This window comes from Ambystoma mexicanum, chromosome 9 (assembly GCF_040938575.1).
Source record: "Ambystoma mexicanum isolate Mex_15411 chromosome 9, UKY_AmexF1_1, whole genome shotgun sequence".
Classification (NCBI taxonomy): domain Eukaryota; kingdom Metazoa; phylum Chordata; class Amphibia; order Caudata; family Ambystomatidae; genus Ambystoma; species Ambystoma mexicanum.
In genome coordinates, this window is record NC_090931.1 from 450178294 (window position 1) to 450193455 (window position 15162).

Sequence of the window (15162 nt, forward strand, 5' to 3'; positions counted from 1 at the left end):
GGTCGCTTTCATCGGTGCCTTTCGATGTATTTACTGTTGTTGTTTTGAATGTGATATTGATGGGTTGTATACTTTGCACGCACATCTCGGTATTGGACTGAGCACGAAGATTTATGGCGCAGTGGGCTGGGTGGGGGGGGGGCGCCGCCTTATCTGACACTGCATTTGGCACCGGTTGGAGCGCGCACGCACAGGCTATTCAGCAAGAGCTGTAAATCAATCGTGCACTTTTGCTTACACTGGACTCGCCGAGATGCTCTCTGTGCGGGTCGTGCCCGGCCTGCAGTTACCCGCTCAGGGTAAGAGGTGGCTACGCTGCTCAGCTCTGCTTCTGCCCGAGACCTTCCTGCACAGAGGAGAGCCCGGGCTGCTGCACCTGGGTCGGCCCTACAGGCACAGAGATCAAGAGGCACCAGAGGTGATCAAGCGCTGTTTCCTGGTTGATCCTACAGACACAGAGGAGAACAAGAGCTGCTCCTGGGCCGGTCTTACAAGCACAGCAGAGAGGCAGAGCTGCTGCAGCAGCACCTGGGTCGGCCATACAGGCACAGAAACCAAGAGCTGCACCTAGACCGGTCCTACAGGCACCAGAGGTGACCAAGTGCTGTTTCTTGGCTGGTTTTATAGTCACAGAGGAGAACAAGAGTTGCCCCTGGATTGGTCCTATGGGCACCAGCAGCGATACGTTGCTCTTCCTCAGCTGGTCCTACAGGCACAGAGAAGAGCCAGAGCTTCTGGTGCACCTGGGTTGGTTCTACAGCCACAGAAATCAAGAAAGGCTCCTGGTCCAGTCCCAAATGCTCAGAGGAGAAAGAGGGCTGCTCCTGGACTGGTCATATGAACACAGAAGAGAATAGTTCCTCGACTGATCCTACAGGCACAGAGAAGAACAAGAGCTGCTCCTTGGCCGACCGTACAGGCTCAGAGGCGGTATAGAGCTGCCTCTTGAACTAGTCCAATAGGCGCAGAGGAGATAAAGTGCCATTTCTCACTGGCCCCAGAGGCAGAGAGAAGAGCAAAAGCTGCTCCTGGACTGGTCCTACAAACACAGAGATCAAGAGCTGCTCCTTGACCGGCCCTACAAGCACAGAGGGAAAGCAACACTGTTCGTCGGCAGGTCCTACAGACACAGATATCAAGAGCTGCTCCTAGACTGGTGCTACAAGGACAGAGGGCAAGCAACGCTGTTCCTCGGCTGGTCCTACAGACACAGAGATCAAGAGCTGCTCCTAGACTGGTGCTACAAGGACAGAGGGCAAGCAACGCTGTTCCTCGGCTGGTCCTACAGACACAGAGATCAAGGGCTGCTCCTAGACCGGCCCTACAAGCACAGAGGTCAAGCAACGCTGTTCCTCGGCTGGTCCTACAGACACAGAGATCAAGAGCTGCTCCTAGACCAGTCCTACAAGCACAGAGGGCAAGCAACGCTGTTCCTCAGCTGGTCCTACAGACACAGAGATCAAGAGCTGCTCCTTGACCGGTCCTACAACACAGAGGGCAAGCAATGCTGTTCCTCGGCTGCTCCTACAGACACAGGAATCAAGAGCTTCTCGTGGACTAGTCCTAGGCACAGAAGAGACAAGAAGCTGTTCATTGACTGGACCGACAGGCCGAGTGATCAGGACTGGCTCCTAGACCAGTCCTACAGGCACTGAACTGATCAAGGATCTATCCAGGGCTGTTATCTATCGCAGGTGTACATACAATCCAGAGCTGTTCATTGGACAGTGCTTCCGGTACAAATGAGACTGAGAACTGCTCCAGATCCAGACCTGCTCCTAGGTACTCGTACAGGCAGAACAGAAATTTAAAGCTGCTTCCAGGCCTTTCCTACAGGCACAGAGCCAATCCCGAGCAACTCCTGGACCCGCCCAACAAGCACGGGCAAGACCCTGGGTTGCTCCTAGGTGGTTTTACAGTAACCAGGGAAGGCGAGTGCTCTTTCAAACTACCCCCCAACCTGTGCCAGCGGAGTCAGTACCCACTGGGCGGAGAAGAGGAGCTGATATCGACGAAGACCTGGAGACCAGGTGAGGTATGCTCAGTTATAGCGGCAGTTGTTGAACTGCAACCTTCCTGCACTTAGCCTAAATGTGCCATCCTCTTCCCTGGACTAGCACTCTGCGCAGCTTCCCTACTTCAAAGTCATTCCAGTCTTCTGTTGTCCCTCCATCCCAAGCCACGCAAAATCAGCCCAAAGGTTCTAGTTTCCTTTCTCGATTTATGGAGCCAATCCCACTATGTTTATCCTGTCTACCCTTTGCCTTTGATTTGCTACACCTTTCGGTTCAAATTGTTATCACTGCCACTTTCAATTATTTGTTGTCATTCAATAAGATTTAACTCCAGAAATGATCTCGCCCCTGCCATACGTGTTTTATTTGCATTTATTTTTCGGTTTCCAAGACTATAATACCCACCTACTGGCACACTAGTGCTTTAACTGACTTATGTAACAGGTTAAACATCTTCAACAAAATAGACATCATTAAATACAGATAAGAAAGAATTGCAGAAAACATATAATAGTAAATCTTCAGGTACTGTTGGACAGGAACATTTTTAAAACATGTTTTCTAGTGGAAAAGTGGGTGAAGGGGCAGGTGATTCGCAGACAGCCACTGCTGTTCCGGAGAAGATTTGAACGCATATAAAACATACATTCACGGGAAATCACATTTAATATGAAAGTAACTGCATCAAATAACATATGAAAGAGCAGATTAACAATGTTCCGAGGCTGCCATTTTGAATGTCCGCCTTAACTTGTTAGGTGGGAAATCTGCGATGGCCTCATAGCCAAAATAAACCTTTCCTTATGTAGCATATGTGATATATAATATGATATGATATTTTATTTGTATCACGCCTATACACACGTGTTTCAGAGTGTTTCATGTGCCCCAGTTTTCATGTTTCTATCATCAACAGCACAATTATTCCAAGCATTTCACCTATATGCTGCTGTACCACAAAGGTTTGAACCCATTCCACCTCTGGCACTTCCAGTGGGCACGCAGCTGCCGCAGTCCCTCCAGTTTTAGTACTTTAGCAGTGATGGAGTGGCCTACACGGAACTCTGGAGATTTCCCAGTGGGCCTCTTCTGTGTAGGGGTTTCATATTTTTTACATTTCACCATGGCACATGAACAATGATGATGTGGAAAAAAAATGGAACTATATGTACCCTTCAGCGACAGAGTTCTGTTCGTTTCCCGTAAAGGGGTGGGGCACTGGCCTGATATGCATACCACAGTGGGGGGCAGAAGGCGGTGTCCAGCAGCTGCGAGCGGTGTTAATATTAGGACCTCTCTATATGTGCAGCCCTGGCAAATTATCTTTTGATGGGTCCTGACTTGCTTGCGCTATTTCAGCTGTGCTGCCAGACAGGTATTTTAAGTGGCAAGGCATTACAGCGCAGGATTGATGTCTCTGTGAAGCGGGCGAGTAGGATTTTAAGCAGGGCTGGCCTTAGGGCAGGGCGGCCCGGGCGGCTGCCCGGGGCGCCATGCCCCCCAGGACGCCATTAACCCCATGTCATGCCAGCTCTGGGGAGTCTTTCAAGGGCTCCCCTGAGCTGGCCTAGTGGGAGAAGGTGCGGCAGGCACCCTATTGTTATTATATGCGCCCGCAGCTACGGGCGCATTTAATAAAAATAGCTTCAGCGCCCTATACACATGATTCCCCTCCCCGCATGAGCATGAGCGCCCTATACACATGATTCCCTCCCTCGCCTGAGCATCGGCGCCCTATACACATGATTCCCTCCCCGCATGAGCATGAGCGCCCTATACACATGATTCCCTCCCCGCATGAGCATGAGCGCCCTATACACATGATTCCCTCCCCGCATGAGCATGAGCGCCCTATACACATGATTCCCTCCGCCGCATGAGCATGAGCACCCTATACACATGATTCCCTCCCCGCATGAGCATGAGCGCCCTATACACATGATTCCCTCCCCCGCATGAGCATGAGCGCCCTATACACTTGATTCCCTCCCCGCAGGAGCATGAGCGCCCTATACACATGATTCCCTTCCCCGCATGAGCATGAGCGCCCTATACACATGATTCCCTCCCCGCATGAGCATGAGCGCCCTATACACATGATTCCCTCCCCGCATGAGCATGAGCGCCCTATACACATGATTCTCTCCCCGCATGAGCACCCTATACACATGATTCCCTCCCCGCAGGAGCATGAGCGCCCTATACACATGATTCCCTCCCCGCATGAGCATGAGCGCCCTATACACATGATTCCCTCCCCCGCATGAGCATGAGTGCCCTATACACATGATTCCCTCCCCGCATGAGCATGAGCGCCCTATACACATGATTCCCTCTCTGCATGTGCATGAGCGCCCTATACACATGATTCCCCTCCCCGCATGAGCATGAGCGCCCTATACACATGATTCCCTCCCCGCATGAGCATGAGCGCCCTATACACATGATTCCCCTCCCCGCATGAGCATGAGCGCCCTATACACATGATTCCCTCCCCGCATGAGCGCCCTATACACATGATTCCCTCCCCGCATGAGCGCCCTATACACATGATTCCCTCCCCGCATGAGCATGAGCGCCCTATACGCATGATTCCCTCCCCGCATGAGCATGAGAGCCCTATACACATGATTCCCTCCCCCGCATGAGCATGAGCGCCCTATACACATGATTCCCTCCCCGCATGAGCATGAGCGCCCTATACACATGATTCCCTCTCCGCATGAGCATGAGCGCCCTATACACATGATTCCCTCCCCGCATGAGCGCCCTATACACATGATTCCCTCCCCACATGAGCGCCCTATACACATGATTCCCTCCCCGCATGAGCATGAGCGTCCTATACACATGATTCCCTCCCCGCGTGAGCATGAGCACCCTATACACATGATTCCCTCCCCGCAGGAGCATGAGCGCCCTATACACATGATTCCCTCCCCGCATGAGCATGAGCGCCCTATACACATGATTCCCTCCCCCGCATGAGCATGAGCGCCCTATGCACATGACTCCCTCCCCGCATGAGCATCAGCGCCCTATACACGATTCCCTCCCCGCATGAGCATGAGCGCCCTATACACATGATTCCCTCCCCGCATGAGCATCAGTGCCCTATACACATGATTCCCTCCCCGCATGAGCATCAGCACCCTATACACATGATTCCCTCCCCGCATGAGCATGAGCGCCCTATACACATGATTCCCTCCCCGCATGAGCATCAGCGCCCTATACACATGATTCCCTCCCCGCATGAGCATGAGCGCCCTATACACATGATTCCCTCCCCGCATGAGCGCCCTACACACATGATTCCCTCCCCGCATGAGCATCAGCGCCCTACACACATGATTCCCCTCCCCGCATGAGCAACAGCGCCCTACACACATGATTCCCCTCCCCGCATGAGCATCAGCGCCCTACACACATGATTCCCTTCCCCGCATGAGCATGAGCGCCCTATACACATGATTCCCCTCCCCGCATGAGCATCAGTGCCCTATACACATGATTCCCTTCCCCACATGAGCGCCCTATACACATGATTCCCTCCCCGCATGAGCATGAGCGTCCTATACACATGATTCCCCTCCCCGCATGAGCATCAGCGCCCTATACACATGATTCCCTCCCCGCAGGAGCATGAGCGCCCTATACACATGATTCCCTCCCTGCATGAGCATCAGTGCCCTAACACATGATTCCCTCCCCGCGGGAGCATGAGCGCCCTATACACATGATTCCCTCCCCGCAGGAGCATGAGCGCCCTATACACATGATTCCCTCCCCGCATGAGCATCAGCGCCGTATACACATGATTCCCTCCCTGCAGGAGCATGAGCGCCCTATACACATGATTCCCTCCCCGCATGAGCATCAGCGCCCTATACACATGATTCCCTCCCCGCAGGAGCATGAGCGCCCTATACACATGATTCCCTCCCCGCATGAGCATGAGCGCCCTATACACATGATTCCCTCCCCGCATGAGCATGAGCATGAGCGTCCTATACACATAATTCCCTCCCCGCATGAGCATGAGTGCCCTATACGCATGATTCCCTCCCCGCATGAGCATGAGCGCCCTATACACATGATTCCCTCCCCGCATGAGCATGAGCGCCCTATACACATGATTCCCTCCCCGCATGAGCATCGGCGCCCTATACACATGATTCCCTCCCCGCATGAGCGCCCTATACACATGATTCCCTCCCCGCATGAGCATAAGCGCCCTATACACATGATTCCCTCCCCGCATGAGCATGAGCGCCCTATTCCAGTGATTAACTCCATGCCAGGCGCCTGAACGGAGAGTTGGAAATTATGTGGCGCTCCTGCCCCCCCACCGCTCCCCCTGTTGACCAGGGACACACGGGGGGGGCACCAATACGCCCAGGGTGCTGGTGCCGCTAATGCCGGCACTGATTTTAAGATTTATTTTATATAGAACTTTCCAAGGAATTTTACGAATTTCAATACCAGCAATGACCACACTCATACGGCGTATGGCAGTTGCTACTATTGGACAATTTGAGCTATTTAAACACTGCTAGTTTACATTAGCCACTGTAAGAGGATTCAATTCAGCACTACAGCCAAGTCAACGCCTAGTCTAGAATACTGAATGAAAACCCTTATTGATATATCTTTATGTCCAGTTCATGCGTTCTGGATGACTACCCCTATATAACACCCCTCTCTTGGAATCCTCCTGACCCCACTGAGCCAAGAAGTAGTTCTGTTTTGCAAGTTAAAAGGTTTAATTGATAGTTTAAACAATAGGTATATATATCACGCTTTATAATAAATTAATAATTGAATAGCACACTTAATCTGATATGATAAAGATTAACAACGGAGAATCTGGCACTAGCACACTTCTTTATAATCACTAAGGAGTTGACATGAAATGGATAAGATAGCAACAATACTTTTATGGTTTCAAATGAATGCAATGTGGAATGAAATGCAGTACAGAAAATAACTTGATAGGATTTCAGCAAAAGACAATGTAATCACTTTCTTGGACAATTCACCCCCCCCCCTTTTATGCAATGCAAGGAAATGGAGGGAAGCACACAGTTCTCAGAAATGCAATCAAATGTGATTCAGTTCACCCCAGCACCTTAGACTACAGAAGTTGAAAACACAGGCAAAATGCTTTGATATGTGCTGGCAATGGAGTGAAAATATGTAAAAATGCTTTTAATTCCCTCTAGAAGTCCAGGGTGAGTGGTATCTAGTTAATATTAGTCCAGGCTCACACTAGCAATGATTAAGGGATGATTAGCAGGTTAAACGAATTTCTGGCAAATGGAAGGCAAGCAGCAGCAGCTTTTTACATGTGAAGAAATTTGCAAATCGCTGCAAAATTCGCGAATGCTTCTGGTGCGATTACAGAGGAACTACAAGGGCTAGCAATATCGTGTTGGGGTCCTAGGAAAGCCTAGGATCTCAGCTTCCAGATGAAAGTTACTGCAAGTCTCTAGCACAAACGGTCACGGAGATATGAGCGATTAAATAAAGGTCGTTTTTCAGATTTGAAATTTTAAAGTTCAAAAAGACAAGTGCAGGTTGCAACTAGAAAATGACAGGTGACAGCTTTACAAATGACAGGTGACAGTTAGGAGACAGTTCTACTTAGATTAAACTAGATTGAATTATATTATTTTAACTAGGAGATTGGTTCTGCACAGTTTTCTAGGTACTCACACTATATTCTTGAGTGAAATGGGCCTCGCCATGGATCTGGTCAGGTTTTAGACGGGACTCTGGTCTCTGCACTTCACAGTGATCTGGGTCTGCTCTCTCTCTGGATTCTGAAGATTGAGGGATTTAAAGTCTGGATCTTTCTGCACAGCTTTCTCTGGAGATTGATGGAGGTAAAGTATGGATTTTCCCGGCAGAGCTTCCAGCTGCAAATGGATTTGAAGGTCCCTATCTGTCCTGTCAGTCTGCTTTTATGTGTTTAGAATGTGGGTGTGTTCTAGCATCACTGACCCTACCTCTCTCTCAGCTTCTAATTGGTCAAACTTCCATTTCTCATTTGATTGGGGGAGCTAAGTTGTGTCAGAGTGATGTCATTTTACAGCCTGCAGAAAGTCCACTCCTCCTGTCAACTTACACACAAATCTAGATTTGAACCCAAATACATATTTGCAGAGGTACATGTTGTTTTAAAATCATCTGCACCCCTCACATATCACAGGAGGTATCTCCTGTTCAAACTCTGCTCTTCCTGGGAGCTTGCATTCAGAAATGGCAATATTTTGCACTTTTTAACTGATTTGCAATACCGGACATTACCCCAAATTTACACACATGTGCGCAAGGAGTATGGACATTAATTGATGAAGTGTCAGATTTTTCACATGCACACATTTTGAGTAATATCCTCTTTTCCGCTAAAACCCCCCTGAACATGCCACCGGTTCTAAAAACCTCTTAAAATGTGGGCAGAAAAATCACAAGAATTATGGTGTCATTTATACAATTTTCACATGTCCGCTCTATGAGTTATTCATCTTTTTCTAAAACCATATTCTGGCTATAGAGGTGTGTCTTTTCAGGTCACATGGTACAGAAACCAGTCTTTCCAGTTTCTGCCAAGCTCAGAGACCCTGCCACTCCCAGCTTCTGCCAAGAGGAAGCTCCATTTATGACTCCCGCCAATAAAACATTTGCCTGAGTCAGGACAGGGCTTTGTTCAATTTCCTGCAGAGCCCAGGTAATTCAATCAGGGAAGTGTCATATCCCTTTTGGTGTGAGCAGCAAAAGGGCAGCTAGGCCTGGGAACACAGCTGTGACTCAAGTTTCACTCCTGATGGGGGTAGTTGCCAGGCAGAATTCAGTTTCTTAAGCCAGGTTTCAGATAAAATGTCACTTTTTGTTTCCCAGTTTAAGTCAAGACAATTTTTTTTACATATGCAGCTAGAATGCTGATTCTAAGTTCAAAACTATGACATTTAAACAATTGCAACTTATGTGACACTCAAAGTAGGTCACTCATTTCTTTTAAACATTTAGATTTGTAGTGTCTTTCAGTCCAAATTTACTTAAACTGCTGAAATCCACAGCTAAGCCAGTCTTGTTATAAACCTTCAAGTCACTTCAGAAAATAACTTTACATTGTATCCACCTCTCAGTAAGTCTTTCTTTGGCTTGCCTTGGGTTCACTTATTCAGTTTTACACAAAAAAGTAAAATCTGGTGTTGTTTTAAAACGCCGGCTTTCTGATAGTGGTGAGTACTGGTACTGCACCCCTTTTTGGGATTTAAGAAAATGAATTCCCAACAGTTATGGGTTTGCTTTTGGGCAATCAGCATTGCCATTCCCAATGGTTTCAGACTACTGTGTGGGTAGTCCAATGGTGGTTTTAGGCAGTGTCCTTCTGTGCCCATAACATCGGCAAAAATGAGTGGCAGCCTATTCTTCATGCATTTCCCTGTGCATTTTCTGGGAAGCTCTGGCCATCATGATGTTTTCCATGTCAGTACTGCACAGTTTTGAGGTATGGCTCGGATGCATGGGTAAATACATCCCACACCACTCAAGTCCTGTTCCCTAACACATGAAAGCATTTCTTAAGTAACACATCACTGCTAATTGGTGTTATTTAGCCCAAGAATGAGCAGCGACTAGACACAATAAAAGCCGTTCACAAGAAATGATACCTGCTGCGCCCATCTTGTTTAAGGAGAGAAGCAAATATTACCATATTAATATATGATACCCCACCCGTTCGACTTTGGGTATTCCAGTGAGCAAGTCAACTAATGTCTAACATGCAGTCCCCGTTGATTTCATCGAGGGAGACTCTCAGTAACTGCTTATGGCATGGCCATTCATCGGGTGGCGCTGCACATGTTATAGACGTCTATTGCTACGAGCCATTGCCAGCACAATCGATGGCCTAAGAGCATGGGACCCGAGGTCCAACATATCTGGGGGGGCAAGGTGATGAGTAATCATGGCTTACAGGGACAGTGCAGCACAGTGTAGTGTGGCATTAGCTCAGTCTCTGCTCATGGGGGAAAATAATATCAGTGTGTCAGTGCAGAAGTCCGGTCTTGCTGGACTTTAATGTTGCCACTGGCAGTGCTCAGGCCATTCTCTAGATGCAGTGTGTGTGGCGAGGCCAAGGTAAATGCGAATAAACACACAAAGGCTCACTAAAGACCAACGAGACCCCTGTATGTGATTCCCTTTCTTAATGAGGCAGCACATGCTGCAATAATGCTGCATTATTGCACGAGCAGGAGCTCGTGCAATAATGAGAGCTGTGTGCCATTGCGCGGTGCTCAAGGCCTCCCTGGTTTGGGATGTGATAGTCCTAAGCATAGGATTAACAATCAGTAGGGCACGTGAATCTGAGTTTGACCTGTTAAAAGCTAAGGGTTCACCTAAACTGGTCCACTCCTCGCTAAGGATATTGGTCTCATACAAAATCCTAGTTGGATACAGGAAGATTTTGTTTACATCCCCCAAATGGAAAAAAAACATAGGAGGCATCAATGTGCCAGGACACACTTCAGGGAAAGAAAGGAAACCCCCTAAGAGACCAAGTGCGGGGTTCCTGCTTAGCTCCGTGAAACCTGCTACTCAGCTCCTGCAGTGGCTGGTGTTTGCATCAGGAAGAGCTCTGACCCCCGACCCTGACGTGTGACTCTCTGATGCGTCACATGAACACGTCACGCAGGTCAGACGTGTGTTGCTTTTCCTGAAGCATGCCTTGCTTAACTCCGTTACTTTCAATCATACCTGCCCACTCCCCCACCGTTTATATACTTGTCCAGGCAGAAGCTTATGAGTTAATCATTGCCTTATAAAAAAAAAAGGCCCAACCTACGCTTTGCATGTTCGAAAGCAACGGGGACGACTCAGCCACTCATCCTTCAGAGGTGGATGAATTGAGTGTCGTTACATTGGGTAATAATGACACATTCATTACAGCACCTAGAAGTGGGACGAACATGGCACAAAGTGCTGTACAGAAACATGATATTACTAGAATACATGGCAACCTGCATTATCAGTATAAAAAGCCTGAAAATAAATAGTCTTATTACAGACTAGTTGTGGTATCACAAGTGACCTGCAATAAGAAAATGACATCACAGCCGCTGTGTAATCCATTATTACGCTTCAGTTGTGACATCTCAATGCCTGCTACTTGAGCTAGCAGAGAGAATTCCACCTGTCACTGCAACACTTAAAGGTTTTCATTTTCCGTGCTTGCAGAATAGTTTACTATGACACTTTACAGCCATTAATTGACAAGAAACTGTTTAAGGTAGAATTATTCATTTGTGCACTGCTTGAGTTTAACACATGTGAACAAGAATCTCCATGTTATTACTTATTTTAAAGCACTGAATGAAAACATTTTTTCGATATATTTTTATTAAACTCCTCGAACTATTTTTCTGTAAAAAATTAGGAGCTGCATTTTGCTTTTTAAATTGAACCACATTATATACTAATTATATGGATCACAAAATGGCAGATCTCTTAGATTATATTATTCAAGAGACGAAGTATTAAAGGGAATGTCACTTTGTGGTCTTGTATTATAAGGAATAAAACACCCCCCACACTACATAAAAAAGAATATTGCAAGCCAACTTGGGATTCTGTGACCTTATAAATGAACTCGGCCTTCGGTTTTGTTCCTTTATTTGCACACAAAACTCCTTGGTGGCTTGTTATATCCTTATAGCATATGATAGAGGGTACTTTATCCGATATATAACACCCCTCAAAGTAGTGAACTCCCTTCTCCCTTTCCAAGTCAGCCATTTTGTTTGTTTACTCTTTTTTATTATTTTCAATGGCTGCCATGGAAATGGAAAACGGACATTTTATTTCTTAACTTTTTCTTCCGGTCCGAAACACCGGAGCATTTTAGAAAGGAAGAAAACAAGGTCCAACAGGGTACTAATAGCAATAATCTCCTCACTGGAGGGCATTACCGAGTTAGGTAATGCCCCAAGGCCTTCATTAACTATGGGCTCGGGGCATTACCTGCCCCAGGAATGCCTCCCCGGCTTGGGAATTATTGCTTAAATATCAGTGTCGAGAAGTGACCCTTTCCTCAAAGATCCGGGCTAAATTACAGATTTTGGCTCTCAATCTTTAGTTTCCTGGATCTAGGGTTTGGCGACTTGGGTTTTATAGAGAATGAGTTATGCTGCCAGTTTTTGGTAAGGTTAGGACTTACGCATGGGGCAGGAGGAGTTGACTGCATTTTGATGCCCAAGACAAGGATACCCATGTGCCATGTAACAGAGAAGACAAATCAAAGGTCCAGAGGCAATGGGGGTTGGGGTGTTTGCTGGATACACCAATTTTGCAGACATCATCGTTATTCCCTTGCAAGAACAACATACATTGGACCACAGACTGTGAGTTGGTGGGTGCCAGCTTAATTGCAATAGTTTGATCAGCCTTTGCCAGAATGCTGCTTCTCATTTCATCATAATGGGTGCAAAATGCTCGGCGGGACAGTTTACAAAATTGGTCCTCCCAGTGATCAGAGGGATCACAATCCCCACCTCCCCTCACTCAAAGAGCATCCAGACACCCCTGGACAATTCACACTGAAACTCGGAGCATAGAAGCCGGACTGTGAGGTCTGCATCCTGGCAAAGCAGCATGTATCACCCTAAAGACAGTATGCCTATATTCCTCCAGTGTGCACACTACCCTCGCACCATCCACAGGGGCAAAATACCCATTCCAGCAGGCAACACCCCACACCTACGGTGGCCAACTTTAGAGGGCACTTTAGACGTGGTAGCCCATCAAAGGTGGGCTGCAGTGCACTCGGTACCTTATGGTGTCATTCGAATCCTCCCCACATCAACCTTTTTGATGATATTAGTGGCAGATGGCATTTTAACACATACACAGCACAACAGAAAATAACAAAACTGCAGGACTATTATGCATGCAGGGCACTGACCCGTTAGATGTCTGTGCTGGCCCTATGGGGTTAAAGACATGCAAACCTCCTAATGTGCATATGTATTGACAGCAACATAAGTGACTTCATAGAAAAGGACATTGCAAGGAGCATAATCAATATTTCATACTCAGTGACTCCATGGGAACTGATGTTTCAAGTTGCCATGAGTAAGTAGAAAGACAAATAACTTTTTGGTGTGAAATATATGAATGGTCATTATCATATATGAAGCCGCTCCATAGTCAAGTAAACCATGGCTGAGTTTTTTTTTTAGAATAGCATGTAGTAACATAATAAAATATAATGGCATAAGCTATTAACTGAATCAATTATTGGGACACCAAATAAAACACAGGGAGATGCATTTGCCCAGGATCACACAGTTTGGTTTAGTGGTTAAAACCGGATGTTGGTAATTGAAGCACTTCGGAAAAAAGGGAAGAGCAAGTAGCTCGGGTGCTCAAAAATGGGGTTGTAAATAACTATGCAAGTTCAGTAAACAATTTTCAATGAAAATGGACTAAAATATTCCAGAATTAAGAGAACAATCTTCTGGTAGTTCTTGTCATCCAAATGATTTAACTCAGAAGCAGACTAACACATTTGGCCAATTCATTTCATCAGAACAAATCTGTCCTTAGTGGAAGGCATCTACATGTGTGTCACTCAACACGATGATGTGTAACATCTTGATAAACACACAAAGACAGTATGTTGCCCTGAGCTTCGGTTTTAACACGAAAGTGAGAGGAGAGCTGGAAAGGCTTCGATCGTGCCTGGTGCAAAGTTGGGACTTTTCCCTGTCCCAGAGGGCGGGTGTGGGGGACGCGGGACACACCGTTTCAATTCAGGACAGTCCTGCATAATGCAGGATGGTTGGCCAGCCTACCACACCCCATAGATTAAAAATACCTTCACAGATAACACTTGCCATGTTCACTATCTCACATCCAAATAGACCTGCGAGTAGCAACTGACATGGTGAGTGGCTAGGTGAAGCACATCTTACATGTGAATTATTCTGCCCCAGCCGCACTGTCTTTCAGATGTACCAGTGTTGCAAGGGAAGACCTTTCCTTCAGTTAGTTATCAGGGATGAGCAAACAGGTAGGAAATATGCAGCTTTCTTCTAACATAATATTACAGGTTCTATTTACTGGCACTCACCTAGACAGGGATCCCACCCACTGGTCATCATCAGTCATCTTCATCTCAGTCCCAACTGACATTCCGAGAACACTCCTGCACCATCAGACAGCTAACATTCGTACCCGGCGAAGGGCATTCAGCCAATTTAGTGGCTGGAAACGTGGGCAAGAACAAACAGTTTACAGCCCACATTTCTTCAGCCACCCGAGGCCCTTCCCCAGGTGCTGCCATCTTGAGTGAGGGGAGCCAACAGGGAGCCTCTCCCTGTTGCCTACACACACTCCACCCTCCCACCAACCCCCAAAGACATCACACACCCTTCACCCACCCCATCCCTCCCTCCCACTTTCCTGCTAGACAGGAGCTTTGTGCTCCAGTCCTGGCCCTCCTTCCCAACCGCGGACACTGCAACAAAAATAGTAAAGGGATTCAGTCCCTTTTTTATTTACTATGGTGGCGTCCATCTTGTTTTTTTTTTATTTACGGGAGATTGGGCATGCACAATATGCACAGAACCCTATTCCAGAAAGAAAACAATTCACACCCCCGATAAACCTTTGGGTGCGAATAGTGATGACCCTGCTTAGGGGGGCGTAATGGACTCGTAAGAGCCCTGAGCCCTCACCGAGGATCGGGCTGGCTGGCCGTTACCGACCCTGTACACCCCCACCCTTAGCAGGGGATTGCTACATTCTCATGACCTGTCATTCACGAAAAACACCATTATTTCAACACCACGGGAGGATGACCAGCAATAACCCGACCATGCATCAAACTCAGCCTTTCTTTCACAATACCAAAAACGGAGATGGGCTCACAATACACACTGTACAACTTGTACATGCCAGATACACGATTCAAGTGTACAGACAAGCTGAAAAGCAGGACAACATCTCTAAGTAAGGAAGCAATAAAGCACTAGGTAGACAGAAGTAGCAACCATTCAATTCACACTGGGGCCAATGCACTACAAACCCACCACTCAAATAGGATGCAACATAGCACATTAAAAAATCGCGCCCACAG

General features: G+C 47.3%; 1 long non-coding RNA gene across 1 annotated transcript in view; it reads left to right on the plus strand.

Moving 5' to 3' along the window:
* The first annotated feature begins 297 nt into the window (after positions 1-297).
* Positions 298-15162, plus strand: part of LOC138489656 (uncharacterized) — a 203404-nt gene continuing 188539 nt past the window's right edge. The window contains exon 1 of the long non-coding RNA XR_011274854.1: positions 298-2030. This is a non-coding gene — a long non-coding RNA (uncharacterized lncRNA). The remainder of the gene's footprint in view (positions 2031-15162) is intronic.